Source organism: Perna viridis, chromosome 6, assembly GCF_037379345.1.
Source record: "Perna viridis isolate PV_CMFRI_1.1 ecotype Kerala chromosome 6, ASM3737934v1, whole genome shotgun sequence".
Lineage (NCBI taxonomy): Eukaryota > Metazoa > Mollusca > Bivalvia > Mytilida > Mytilidae > Perna > Perna viridis.
Genome location: NC_142450.1, coordinates 19,233,513 through 19,246,390, shown reverse-complemented (window position 1 = coordinate 19,246,390; position 12,878 = coordinate 19,233,513). Strand labels below are relative to the sequence as shown.

The window sequence follows — 12,878 nt, the reverse complement described above, 5'->3', positions numbered from 1 at the left end:
AAAATTACATATTATATAAGGTCGGTGGCCTAATAATAGATAAGAAATAAGCAAATAACGTAAAAGTAATCGAATTCAATACTTTACAGCAACTTTGTCTTTCGATTTTTATTCTGTACTCGGTTTGGTTTTTGATCATTGCAAAAAATAAAGATACTGATTTCCATTTACTGTGTTATCATTTGAAACTGCATCTTTTGTAGTCATAGATTTGAATGATGGGATTGAAAGTAAACGATTTATATGAATATAGGTTTACAGAAAATTTATCTACCATTTAACATACGTCATGATATACAGATGAAGCAGGCTAAAATGTGATAAGAATATGTTTTACGTTTTTAGCTCGAAATCTTTTATACTATTTCCTAAAAAAGAAGGAATAAAATCAATATTTTACGATGCATCTCAGAAGCGTTTAAGCACGTCTCATGTATTTTTTAAGATGAAACTGATGCAAAATAATAGTTATCAAAAAGAAGAAAGTATTATTGCGAAGGATTGCTCATCCTTGTCGTCACAACTTAAAGTCATACCATATTATGCTTATATATTTACACTTTAGTCAGATAAAAATGGAAAACATCATAATTTTCAGGTAGCTTTATTATGTTCATCATTTACACTTTCCGTGGATTAGTACTAAATTGAAAATTGGATTGGACTAAGAACTGTGGTTATACGGCTGACTATATTGACGTTGGAAAGCTTAAGACTTTTCCTGCTATACAGAAGAATATAGAGGTTAAGTATTAATGGCTGTTTGTGGTATGACATGTTTAATTGGTCCGTTGCAATCTGTAGAAAGATGAATACGTGTCACTTGTCGACTGACCAAATACCAAAGTGAAATAAAATTGATTAAATCTACTGAGAAATATCCAACAGAGCCAATGAAAATCTGACAAAAAGCGATGTATATATGATTGATGGTAACTTATTTTCTTAATTCTTGTATCTAGACGTGAGACATTGTGAGTGTAAGCTGTTGGTATTCACGATTTTCGCTTTCAATGACATTATTTTGACTTAAAAAAACGAATTGCATTTTCAATCCCTTTCTTAAAATATCAGTTATCAAACTCTCTAAACACAGGTTTTGCAGATTTTAAGGTAAAACAAGTGAAACTTGTCTAATACAAGCCATTTTTGGACTTTAAAAATGGCTTATGTGGCAGTTGATTACCATACTTAAAAAATCCTTAAAACTGATCTGACGGGACTTTCAAAATTTAAATGTCTAGCTTAGAGAGACTTGCAGATTATTAAGGGTTCGATTTGGCCTAGTTTTTTTTCTGTATACACTACAAACAACGCTTAACATTTAATATTTACATTTACATTTTAATCTTGATACTAAGTAACAGTCAATATAAGATTCAGCCACTGCCAATGGTTAAGCGATTCGTGGTGTAGATAAATAGAACGAACGATGGTTTATCAGTCTACATATGCTATACATTAACACAATAATAATGATTTCCGTTTCAAGATCTTCACTTTTGAAAAATTCATACATCTATCCCACCTGAAAACCAAACAAATGGAACCGAATCAAGAACGATAACTCTTGCAAAGTGCCAGTTTCATGTACAATCTCAGGCTTGCTACAAGTCCCTCTTTATTATATATATATGACAGAAAATCTATGTAATAAACCTCTCTGATAACACTACTACTAATTTATATGTAATAATTAGTAGACTTGCTATCAGAGGAATACATGCAATCAATAAACTTTTTCATATATTCTTTTATATCAAGAGAGGAACTTGTAACAATTCTAGTACAAGCTATATATTTTTTCTATCAAAAGCGCAACAACCAAATGAAAAACTAAGACTGGTAATATGATCAGCAGTAACTCTTTCTGAACAAGACGTAAAACTGAATTCGGTTTTTGTTTACATGCATGAATCACCTTCTGTCTGATTTTTAGAAAGACTGCTACTTAACAAAAAAAAAGTTTTTGCAAAGACATAGCATTATATTAAATTTTCAGATAACTTGTAAACTGTTATAATTAATTGCTACAAGGAAACATAGAGATTAATAAAGTGTCCATCTATGATATAAAACCTCACAACTTTGTAAAATATGTTAGTAAAACTACAGAATACAATGCTGCTTTGACATGATGTGTTTTACACCGTGCTTTGAGATGACAGCTATAAACTATTATTATGTCTTTTATTAGGCATCGTCTTTTGTTTGTGGTTTAAAAATCAAGTACATAAACTTTGACTGTATTTTGCGTTATATGTATTAGATAAAGTGTTAAAACTGCCAAACATTCAGTCTAATTATTACAGTGAGGTGTAAATAAACAAACAAAACAATACATAGCTACCCATGATAAAGTAAGAGTTTTATAATTACAATTTATGTCAATTGCTGTATTTATTTTAACGATTTTTTAATACCTTTCGTAAAAGAAAGCAGACCTCAGCAATTTCGTGTTTAGTGGTTTATGGGTTTCAACAGAAGTGGCTAAGTGCCATTACAAAAATAACAATATGGCTAAGACAGACTGATCCATCTATTGAAATGACATGAAAATATGTTTAAAGTATTTATGTTGATACGTGATTAAAAATATGTATTTATTGTTTTGTAACGCAATATGAACAAATTAATTGACAATGAAATAGTAATAATAAAAAAATAATAATAAAAAAAAAAACAACAAAAAAACAAAAACAAAAAAACAAAAAAACAACAACAACAAAAAAACCAAAAAAAACCCCAAAAACAAAAGACAGATACGAACAAAAAACCAAAAAAAAGAAGAGAAAACAAAACACAACAAAAAAAAACAAAAAACAAAACAAAACAAAACAAAAACAAAATAAAAAAAAACAAAAACAAAAACAAAACGAGCAAATGAGTATATATCAATGTTCAGTTAACATATTGTGTTTTTTGTTCGTCGTTGAGAATTTTATTATTATCTAGTTTTTTATCAGACCAGTGCCGATTTTGAATCTTATAAGTGCCCTAATTTAACAATTAGTTTATTATATCCAATTCTATTCAAATTGTTTTAAACACTATATGTAACTGACGAACTAAAAATATGTTCAAGTAACATTTGTGTGAAGATGAAATAAAGACAAAGAATATGACTCATAGAAGGTGTCTTATGCAAAAAAGAAAAAAAACAAAAACATAAAAAACATCTGAGCATATGTTGTGTGCTTAAAGTGACGATTCGATTTGAGGCAATAATCATAAAGTTCCAACGTTTACTGGTTCGACTTCATGTGTTAACCAGTGACCTTAAGATGTGTTATCACCAGCATCTTCAGAGCTCAGCATTAGAGAACCAGACGTTATACGAAACCGATGCATTATCATTGTGTCATATCATTGTTACTTAAAGCTTACTATTAATGTAATAAATCGTTATCATAACATCATAACAGGTTTTTATTAAAAACTCTAGATATGAAATGAGATACGTCATATTTTAATGACCAGATTTTGAGATAGAAACTTTACTTTTTCCTTCTTAGCAACAGCCGTCTTTAGGTAAAATATCCCAAGGCAATTTGTGACGCCTTACATGACTTTCACGCCTTATAAGATTTTTCTTTTAATGATGGAACATTGAATGTTGTTATCATTTATAGAATAAAAAAAAACAATCTGTTTTAAAAGTGAACAGGGAAAATACAAGTTTCCTTTTCTGTTTGTTTTGTTTTTTTTAAGGAAAATGTTAAACTGTACAAATTAATCACTGATTCAGTTTTCGCAATGAAGATGACGTATTAAACAATACTAGTTTCGGGGATTTTATACATTGCATCTACCTTTAAGAAACAGATAAAAACATTGCAGTGACTATGATGTAAGCCTTATATCATGAGGTACACTAAACGATTGATGGTAATAGAAAATGTATGACAATACTAAATGACAAAAGCGATGACTTCCCATTCCATGTTGTCAACTTTCCTTTTATTTTTTTCCATCAAGATCTACGATCCCGTGCGGTGTCTGACGAATAGGCCCACAGCTGCGCTAAGCTTGTCGTAAAAGGCGATTAATTTGTGAGTGTTCAGAACGCTGGCCGGGGGCCAGGGTGTTCTGTCTACAGAACAACTGGTTTTTGTGCCCCCCAGGCGGTGAAATGGGATAAACCATAATACGGAAAATCTGACCGCAAATCATAGTAATGAAATGTGATGCACGTTAAAAATTCTGTGTTCTAGTATTCTATAGGCGTAGAAACTTTTGTGCTCCGCCACAGGAGGCTAGATTGCCGACCTTACGCTCCCTCTATATTTCCAGTCGCAATCAATGTTAGTCAAAACTACTATCATTGTGTCCCATCGTATTTTTCATTTCATCATCAATTGATGTTCACTTTATCACCCATTTTATGTTCATCACCTGGATATAGATGAAATAATGCTGTTTGGGCGTTTAACATGAATCAGTCTATCAATCAATCAGGATTTGCGCATGGAGTTTTCATATCACAAGGCATTCGTTATGCCGGAGCTTGCTGTATCTACGCAAACTTTATGACCCATTCTAGACTTCTTACAACGAGGCTTTTTGAACAGGAATATGTTGCTACCACAATATAAACATCACTACAGAAGTTTTATTTTTAAGTCTTGAAGACGCTGAGTCTACCGGTGCATCTTGTCCATACCCCCAGTTTTTGTCCGAGTTGCTCATTAGCTTTTTTTTCCTTGTACGTGTGATATTTGTTATTTCATGTTCCCAGTTGTGTGTGCCTGCTTTTCCTGTCTGTTTTTTATCCGTGGCTTATATTTTTATATCTGCCAGAATCTTTGTTTGTTCCCTTGATTACTCTTTCAAATCAATTTCCTCTCAGTTTCCATTTCTTTTTTCTTTTTGTCTAGACATTATATTTAGTATGTTTCTCATGTGTTGTTACAGTCCTTTGAAATACTTATTCATGGAATTGACTCTCCTATTTATTTCCTTTTATATTCCATTTGTATTTGCTCTAAAATTATAGACAAATGCGAAATGTTCTTAAGGCAAGTAATAATGTGCATTCATTTCTTTAAAATTTATTTTGAAAACAAATGAACCAAAGGAAGCGTGTAATTTCTTACAACACGATGTTTGATCTGTGAGTAAATTGGATTGTATAGAATATATTATGGATTACTCCCCTTTCACTGAATCATTTCAAGTCTAATACAAAACCATACTAAAGCACGCATTTTTGTCAATGAAAGAATCGGTACAAAGGGGAAACTTTTTTACTGTTTACTGTTACATTTTGAATTGTAAATCATATACTTTTGTGAAAAGAATATGATATATTCATTTAGTATTCAGTCAATAGAAATATTCATATCAGGGTAAGAGTTCGGACATATTTAGTATTCGGTCAATAGATATATTCATATCAGGGTAAGAGTTAAGACAGTTTTGATTCTGTCAGATAATTGCTGTCCAAATCATTATTGTGCGACTAGATTTTTACGAAGAAATACAGAAATAATAGAAATAAATGCACAATTATGCTTAGGGGTAGATATCTTTATTGTGTACACATATTAGAGAGCTTATTATTACTTTAATTTTAAAGATGAAAAGGCGATAATAACCAATCATTGCAATTATCAAGTTTAACATTTTTTCATCTAAACGGAAGACAATTGGTCTAGTAATCAAACTGAATAGTTGGGGTATTAAAATGCAATACACATATTGTACCTGTATTTTATTTGCCATGTTATTCAGATAAAATTGTAAAAATATTTGTATGAGTGTGATTCCTGAAAAATAGAATGTTTAATAATTTTACTTTATTATTTCTACCAAAGATTCAGATTTAAAATGTAACCAACAGAATAAACAAACAAACAAAAATTAAAAAACTGATTTCATATCTTAAATATTACAAGACCTGTCAGAAACCAATCATTTCAAAAGTTAAGCTAATTATAACGGAAACCAATACTCATAAAAAATATGCAATTCTACACTTTTTGGAATCATATAATAAAAAAATGTTTTTAAAGGACGTTCGCTCATGTTTGCTGAATTTATAGCATTGAAATTTCTGTGCCCACTGATCCCCTCTCTTGTTTTCATCATTCCATTTATGAAAAATTTTACACTTTCAAATGTTATTTTAGAAGTTTTTTTTTTAGAAATCCTTGCTATTTATTCGGGTTTTGAACACATAAAACCTAGTAACACAAACCTTATGAAAATTCAGGAAAAATCCTTTTCTCGTGATAATAGCAAATGCATATACCTAAATATTGAACATACTAAACAACTATTTTTGTTCTTATATTGTTCAAGCGTGAAAGATCTTAAAAGATTTCACAACTCTTTGAAATCTTTGTTATTTTTAAATAGAGAAGCGACATCCTTATGATGACTGAGATGTGTGTCGTTTTGTTATTGATCGTACTGAAAATAACACCTCTGCCTTACACATGTTTATATATATTTTTTTTAAAATTTAAACACAATATAATACTAATGTGTAGCATGCTATATTTATCAATATACGATGAAACTTGAGATGAGTATATTTTAAATTATGTATATAAATTCAACCTTTTCTTTGCTATTTTACATTACAAATTTTGCATTACTATATTATTTCATTCATAAAATTAATTCAAATTTATTCATTGATTAGCATAATATGTGTTTGTTAATATATCCTTAAATTGTACTTGAAGATATCATATACGGTCTTTTGATAAAAAAGTATACATGGAAAATATGGAGAAAATTACTTATGGAAATTATTCAATATAGATATATTAAATGATTACTTTCATGATTGGCGTTTTATCTTAATCCATTAAATCTAAATTGTGAATATACAGTAAGAACGTTGTCAACCAAACCATAAATAAACAACAAAACGTATTTAAGACTAAATTATTTGGCAGCCAGGATAACAGTTTCAATGCATTGTTTACCTGTGTTACTAATAAAATTAACCATATAATTTAGCTTTAATGGTGATACTCAAAGTGAATTCAAAGTTTACCGTGGTAAATTCCAATTTCTAAAAGTGTTCTAATTAGAAAAAAAAATATTTAACGATTTTAGTTTTCCCATAAGGTACAAAATCATATACCAAAGTATGTTACTATCCTTTAATCGGAGTTTTAATCATAATTTTGTCAATTCTTAAACTACATGAACTTAGTCCACTCGGATTTCTTTTAGTGCCTTTTGACAGTCAGAGTCATTAATTATCTGATACTTTATACAAGAAAACATTATTTAATTAATGTTGATTATCATCATCTCTTGCACTGATCGCCTCTGAAAAATGGGAGTTTACATTTATGTTTTTTTTTCAAAATCATATCTGATCAACACTTTTATTTTTGACTCTATTTTGTCCGGTTGGTGTGTGCATGACTTGTTCTTCGTTAGCTTCATAAATGTATCGGCTTTGTATTTTTCATAATTTTGTCCTCTATTTTAATTTTGTTATTTGAAACATACACGTATGTCTTTTTATTTTTCAAATATTTATTCTAACATAAAACGTTTTTCAGATAATTTACACTATTGTCAAAATGAATAACAGAACACGGAATTGTCTGAACATTGATTCGCATTGGCAATAATCTAAATATGTAATTTTATAGGTGTTCGGAATGTGGTATTAATATGGTATCATTAGAAATAGTGTCACACCAATTATCTTTGGTCTGGAGTTTTTGCTACTGACTGTAATGAAACATGTAGGGAAGGCCCTTTAGAATAAAGATATCATGAAAAGATGTATTGTTTTACAAAATTGTTTTCAAATTGTTTTCTAGATATAATTCATAACACATACAATTGTTTGAATTAAATACTTACATAAGTGTATGCGTTGATGACTTTAATGGCCATTTGAAATGGCATGCTGGACTGTAAAATACCATCTGTTGTAATATTGCATCAAGACTAAATTATATATAAATGAAGACAAACACTAAAGCTTAAAAAAAACCACAAGATAGTATTTACATGACGAAAAACCCCAAATATAATGTATTTGATGCCTTAACCACATACTTGTATTTGTTATAGCCTCTTGAATTTCAAAACCCCATTAAAGCAGTAAATCTACTAATATGACAATGCAATGTATGATAAAAGACATATTAACCATAAAGTAAAATGAATGCTATGATATCCTTGATATCACCATATAAATCCTCTCTTACATGCAAAGTGTTAAATGGCTATATAAAAAACTGGATGCTATTATATGGTTTATTCTTTGTCAGTTCCTATTCTCAGTAGTTGTTAATGGTCTTCCTTTGTATATATTTACAAGTTCTGAGATCTCTATCTTTAATTTATAATATGGTTTATAGTTTCAGTCTTGAAAACATGAATTATGCATCGTCAGACTCCATTATTTGTACAAAAAAAGAAACTGAATGCTAAGTAAAGAATAATCAATTATTCTTCCTTTTGCTCCCTTTGAATGGTTAGTGTTCAGCTCTATATGCTTTTCATCAGGTTCTAGTCACGTTGAGAAATATTCGTGAATTCTGTCTTTGTCAAAATCAATCGCAACTTCTCGGCCAATCTCGTTGATTTCGAGCATAGCCGGGATTGGCCGTGTATGTACCGATTGTGTCAAAATTGACGTAAATTTAATTCTACAATATCGGAATGTTTTTCGTAAGATCCGTTCTCTGTTATTACGATAAGTTCACATTTGTAAAAAAGTATTGCACACTTGCAAACGCATATTCAAACTTTAACATGACTAGGAAAATGTTAATTATTTCACTGATTATTGAATTAAAGGATTGAAATAATGTAATTGAATTGTTGTTATGTCAGTTTGTATTTCGGCCCCGTGCAGGTCCGGGTGTTAAAAGAATAGGCCTGCAGCAGCGCTAAGCTTGTCGTAAAAGGCGACTAAATAGTGCTCAGAAACCTAGCCGGGGGCTAGGCGCTCTGCCCACAGAGCAACTGGGATGTGTGCCCCAGGTGGTGGAATGGGGTACCCCTGGCGTGTTACATGCTGGGGTTGTCAGGCTATAATACGGAAAACCTGACCGCAAACCATAGTGGTGCACCGTGTTGGGAAAGATGCCACGTTCCTCGCACGTTAAAGAACCCTGCTGTGGTATTCGATAGGAGTAGGAACCTTTGCGCTCCGCCACAGGAGGCTAAATTGCCCGACCTTACCCATCCCCCTTTTTCCAGTGGCAATCAAAATTCATCGACCCTATTATCCTTGTGACCCATCCTTTTTTTTCGTTTCATGTTCATTTTATCATCCATTTCATGTTCATTGTCTGAATATAGCTGAAATATTGCTGCTCGGGCGTTAAACCCCAACAAACAAACAAACAAACAAGTTTGTATTTCGTCTATACGTTATGTAGTTCAAACTTTCATAAAATTCAGATATTTAACTTTCACAAGGCTTTCCTCAGCAGTGAGGATGGTTTACAAAAATACAAACCTCTTCCATAATAAAAATTTTACATAGTACGAACAATTATTTCGTAGTTCTTTTTGACTACTATAATAAAAAAAAATCTGCAACCCTCATAATTTCATTGTTTATGCATCTACTTTTGCTTCTTGAAAGTAAATGGTATACTGGTCGCTCACATGTTTTGTGATTTGTGTTTGCCGGTGTCGACTTAACAATAATTAATTTATCTCCTATCCCACATTATACGATTTGCCACTGGAGCTGACTTTGTAATAAGCTTGTTGAATAAATTAGTCAAAAACAGTTGTAATTGACCAATGGTATGAATTATCTATGCATGTATCGATCCGAAGCAAAACTAAAAAGAAACGATCTATTTTGCTCGCATAAATTTAATATATCTATTAACAATTGATGAAACCGTAATATCTTTTTTCTTCTGTTCATGGCATGATATGTTCAAAGTTGAAAATTATTATGATAAACTGAAGTTAAATTGTGAGATATGACTTAATGTGATTTTAATGCTTAACTTAAAAGGGGCAGGTGGAAGACGCATTTGAAACTTTCGTTAACTCATTTTTGACCCCATCAGTATCGTTTCTTTAACGCTTAACGTCTAATATTATTGTCACTAAATGATTATATGATTATTAAATGAAATGAAGCGTACCAAAAACTCGTGAGAAGCTAATTGACCTTGTAGTTTAAACGCGGTATGAACTGATTGGATTTTAATGGTGATTTTTACAAAATAATAGTCACACGTTTAAATAGATTAGTATCATTCATAAGTTATACCATAGGATTTGAAGGATATTTCCCTTTCCAGTACTATATTCTGTAGTTATGTTCTATATCTTATAAAACAAAGGTATCTTAATATCATATGTTTTAGTTCATGCAGGACTAAATGGAATATTTTACAAATAATCAAATTAACACTTAAATGCGGTGATCCTTATCGGTTTTATGCATAGATATAACAGAAAGATGATACTTCAAATTGTTTTGTCAAAAGCATGAAGCTGTTTAATAACAGAACAATCTTATTTTACATCATTCGGGAATGTTTTGTAAGACTACAATTTTGTAACACATTCATTATAATCGTAGAAAGTAAAAACCAAGCTTGTTTTTTGTCACAATTAGGTTATCATAAAATACCTTGAAAGTGATTCTTTTTCTTCAAAATGTAATTAGAAATTTGCTCTGATTTTTAAAAACTGCCACATGACTTAATTGTCAGTATTTGCAACATAAAAAAAAAGAATTGTGTTGGTTATTATTAATCCTCTGCTGGCCGTATAATTTGCTTTTGTGTCTGACCATAAAACAGTTAAGAAGCTCTTTTATGTAAAGTTGCGAGTTACCATACTTATCCGTAAATTGTCTTTTTAGATGTTCAAATAATATTTACCAGTTGACAAAAAAAAATCGAAAATAAAACGTCTGTTAATGTCATTAGTTGTAAAACGATAACAGGTCATCAAATATCTTTTTGTGGAAACTCAACTAAGTTTTTTTTTATTTAAGGCAGTAATCATGTATTCCATACTGATAACGATATACTTCTGACCAACTATTTTTGTGTCATTTCTTCTGAATATCAGGCAATCTTTATTGTTCTCCACACTGAAAAATACACCGTTAACATTTTAAAATTATTTATAAACATAATTTATTGTCAGCGATTTGATTATTTTGCGATTTGTCTTGATTTCTACTTTTGCCTGTGCATGCAGTACAAACATATCAGACTAATATTTTTCTTTTGCATTTAGGTTTTAGTGACTTATTTAACGGAATGAAAAAAAATATTAAAATATCATGGCTTGAAATCAATATTCAATTCATGGTATGGATGTGTTGTGTTTTTAACAGTATGTGTTGTTTTGATAATTTTTATGTGCAATCATCATTTTATTATTGCATATCTATCAAAATATTCTATGATTAGTATCTGTTCAAACAATGTTATATTCGATGCGTTTTTCCCAAACAGTTGTTACTTTAACGCCGCGCGCCTTTAATGAGGCGTGTATAAAAACAGAAATTGAAAAAATAGTTTTAAATAAAAATTAACGTTGATTAATGTCAATGACGTTATGTTATCTATACCATTCAATGCGTGGCAATCAGGCTATACAAATAAAACATAGATTTATTTCTTTTATATGTAAACTATTATCTCCAAAGCTAAGAGTATTTATCAACTCGGCATTGTTAATACTATTTGTTGGATATTAAGTTTAATAATGATTTAGAAAACCCATCCGCTAAAATGATATAAAATTTCCAATTTACGTAATACTTCTAACTTTGAAGATAAAGATAAGCCCTTACACATTACAAATTTCAATAATCATTAACCTAGTTAATATTAACATGAAATTTCCTTAAGGTTCCTAAAAAACAAAACAAAACAAAAAAAAAAAAACAAAACAAAACAAAACAAAACAAAACAAAACAAAACAAAAACAAAAAACAAAAAAACAAAAAAAACAAAACAAAACAAAACAAAACGAAACGAAACGAAGAACAAATAACAAGAACAAAACCAAAACAAAACAAAATTAAACAAAAAAGCGAAACAAAGACAAAAACAAACGATTACGCAATGTATAATTAATCTGTAAGTTAAATACTAATCAAATAACTATTTTCACATTTGTTAAGGTTATTGTATTTGTAACAAAAATTACAAGCGCGTACACTCGACGCTTTCAATTTCAGGAGAATTTAATTGGAACCGAAAATAATACACTGCAGACTTAAGGGCTGTGGTTTTCAAATATATACTGCTTAAGATTATAATATTAAACAGTATTTTTCATACATACCTTGATGAATTACGAAGTTTGTTCAACTGTTTTTGACATAATTTTGTGGTATTCCTTACCAATAGTCACAACATTCCACACCTTTTTTTTGACATTATATGCATATTCTTTGATGTATATTTCTTTGCCATTTTGCAAACTGAATAAATGCAAACTACATGATTAAGTATATCCAACTATTCGATTTGTTTTTCGCACATGAAAACTAAAATAAAACATTTCTTTCGAAAATTCGAATATCGAATTCGTATTCCATTCCACTGTATGAAATATCTTTGCTTGTACGTCTTTAGGGATGAGAGTAAAATTTAGAAAGAATAATTTGTGAATTTGCAAAAGCGTTTTAATCTGCTAGCGGGATAAAATAAATCACTTATCATGAATAATATGAAAGAAAGATTAACCTTATTTTCCGTAAGATAAAGCTTGATAGGTTCAATAATGGTCAGACATTTATTTGCATTTTCTATTAAGCGGAAGCTAAATCTGAATTTTTATGATTCAGTGTAGGATGTTGCATATACGTGCTGAATTTCATTTACATGTCATTAGGCAACATGATCGATAGCACATAATATTCCCTACATGATATACAATATAGCGAAATC

General features: G+C 30.2%; 1 long non-coding RNA gene across 2 annotated transcripts; it reads right to left on the bottom strand.

The window, feature by feature from the left end:
* Nucleotides 1–5,698: 5,698 nt before the first annotated feature.
* On the bottom strand, nucleotides 5,699–12,642 carry LOC148613966 (uncharacterized). 2 transcript variants are annotated; one of them, XR_015923519.1, is made up of 4 exons: nucleotides 12,271–12,624; nucleotides 10,595–11,062; nucleotides 7,840–7,890; nucleotides 5,699–5,768 (listed from the first exon to the last, which is right to left on the bottom strand). It is a non-coding gene; the product is annotated as an uncharacterized LOC148613966 (long non-coding RNA). The 2 variants fall into 2 exon arrangements; XR_015923517.1 differs by having other exon boundaries at nucleotides 7,840–11,062; nucleotides 12,271–12,642.
* Between the last annotated feature and the right edge of the window lie 236 nt (nucleotides 12,643–12,878).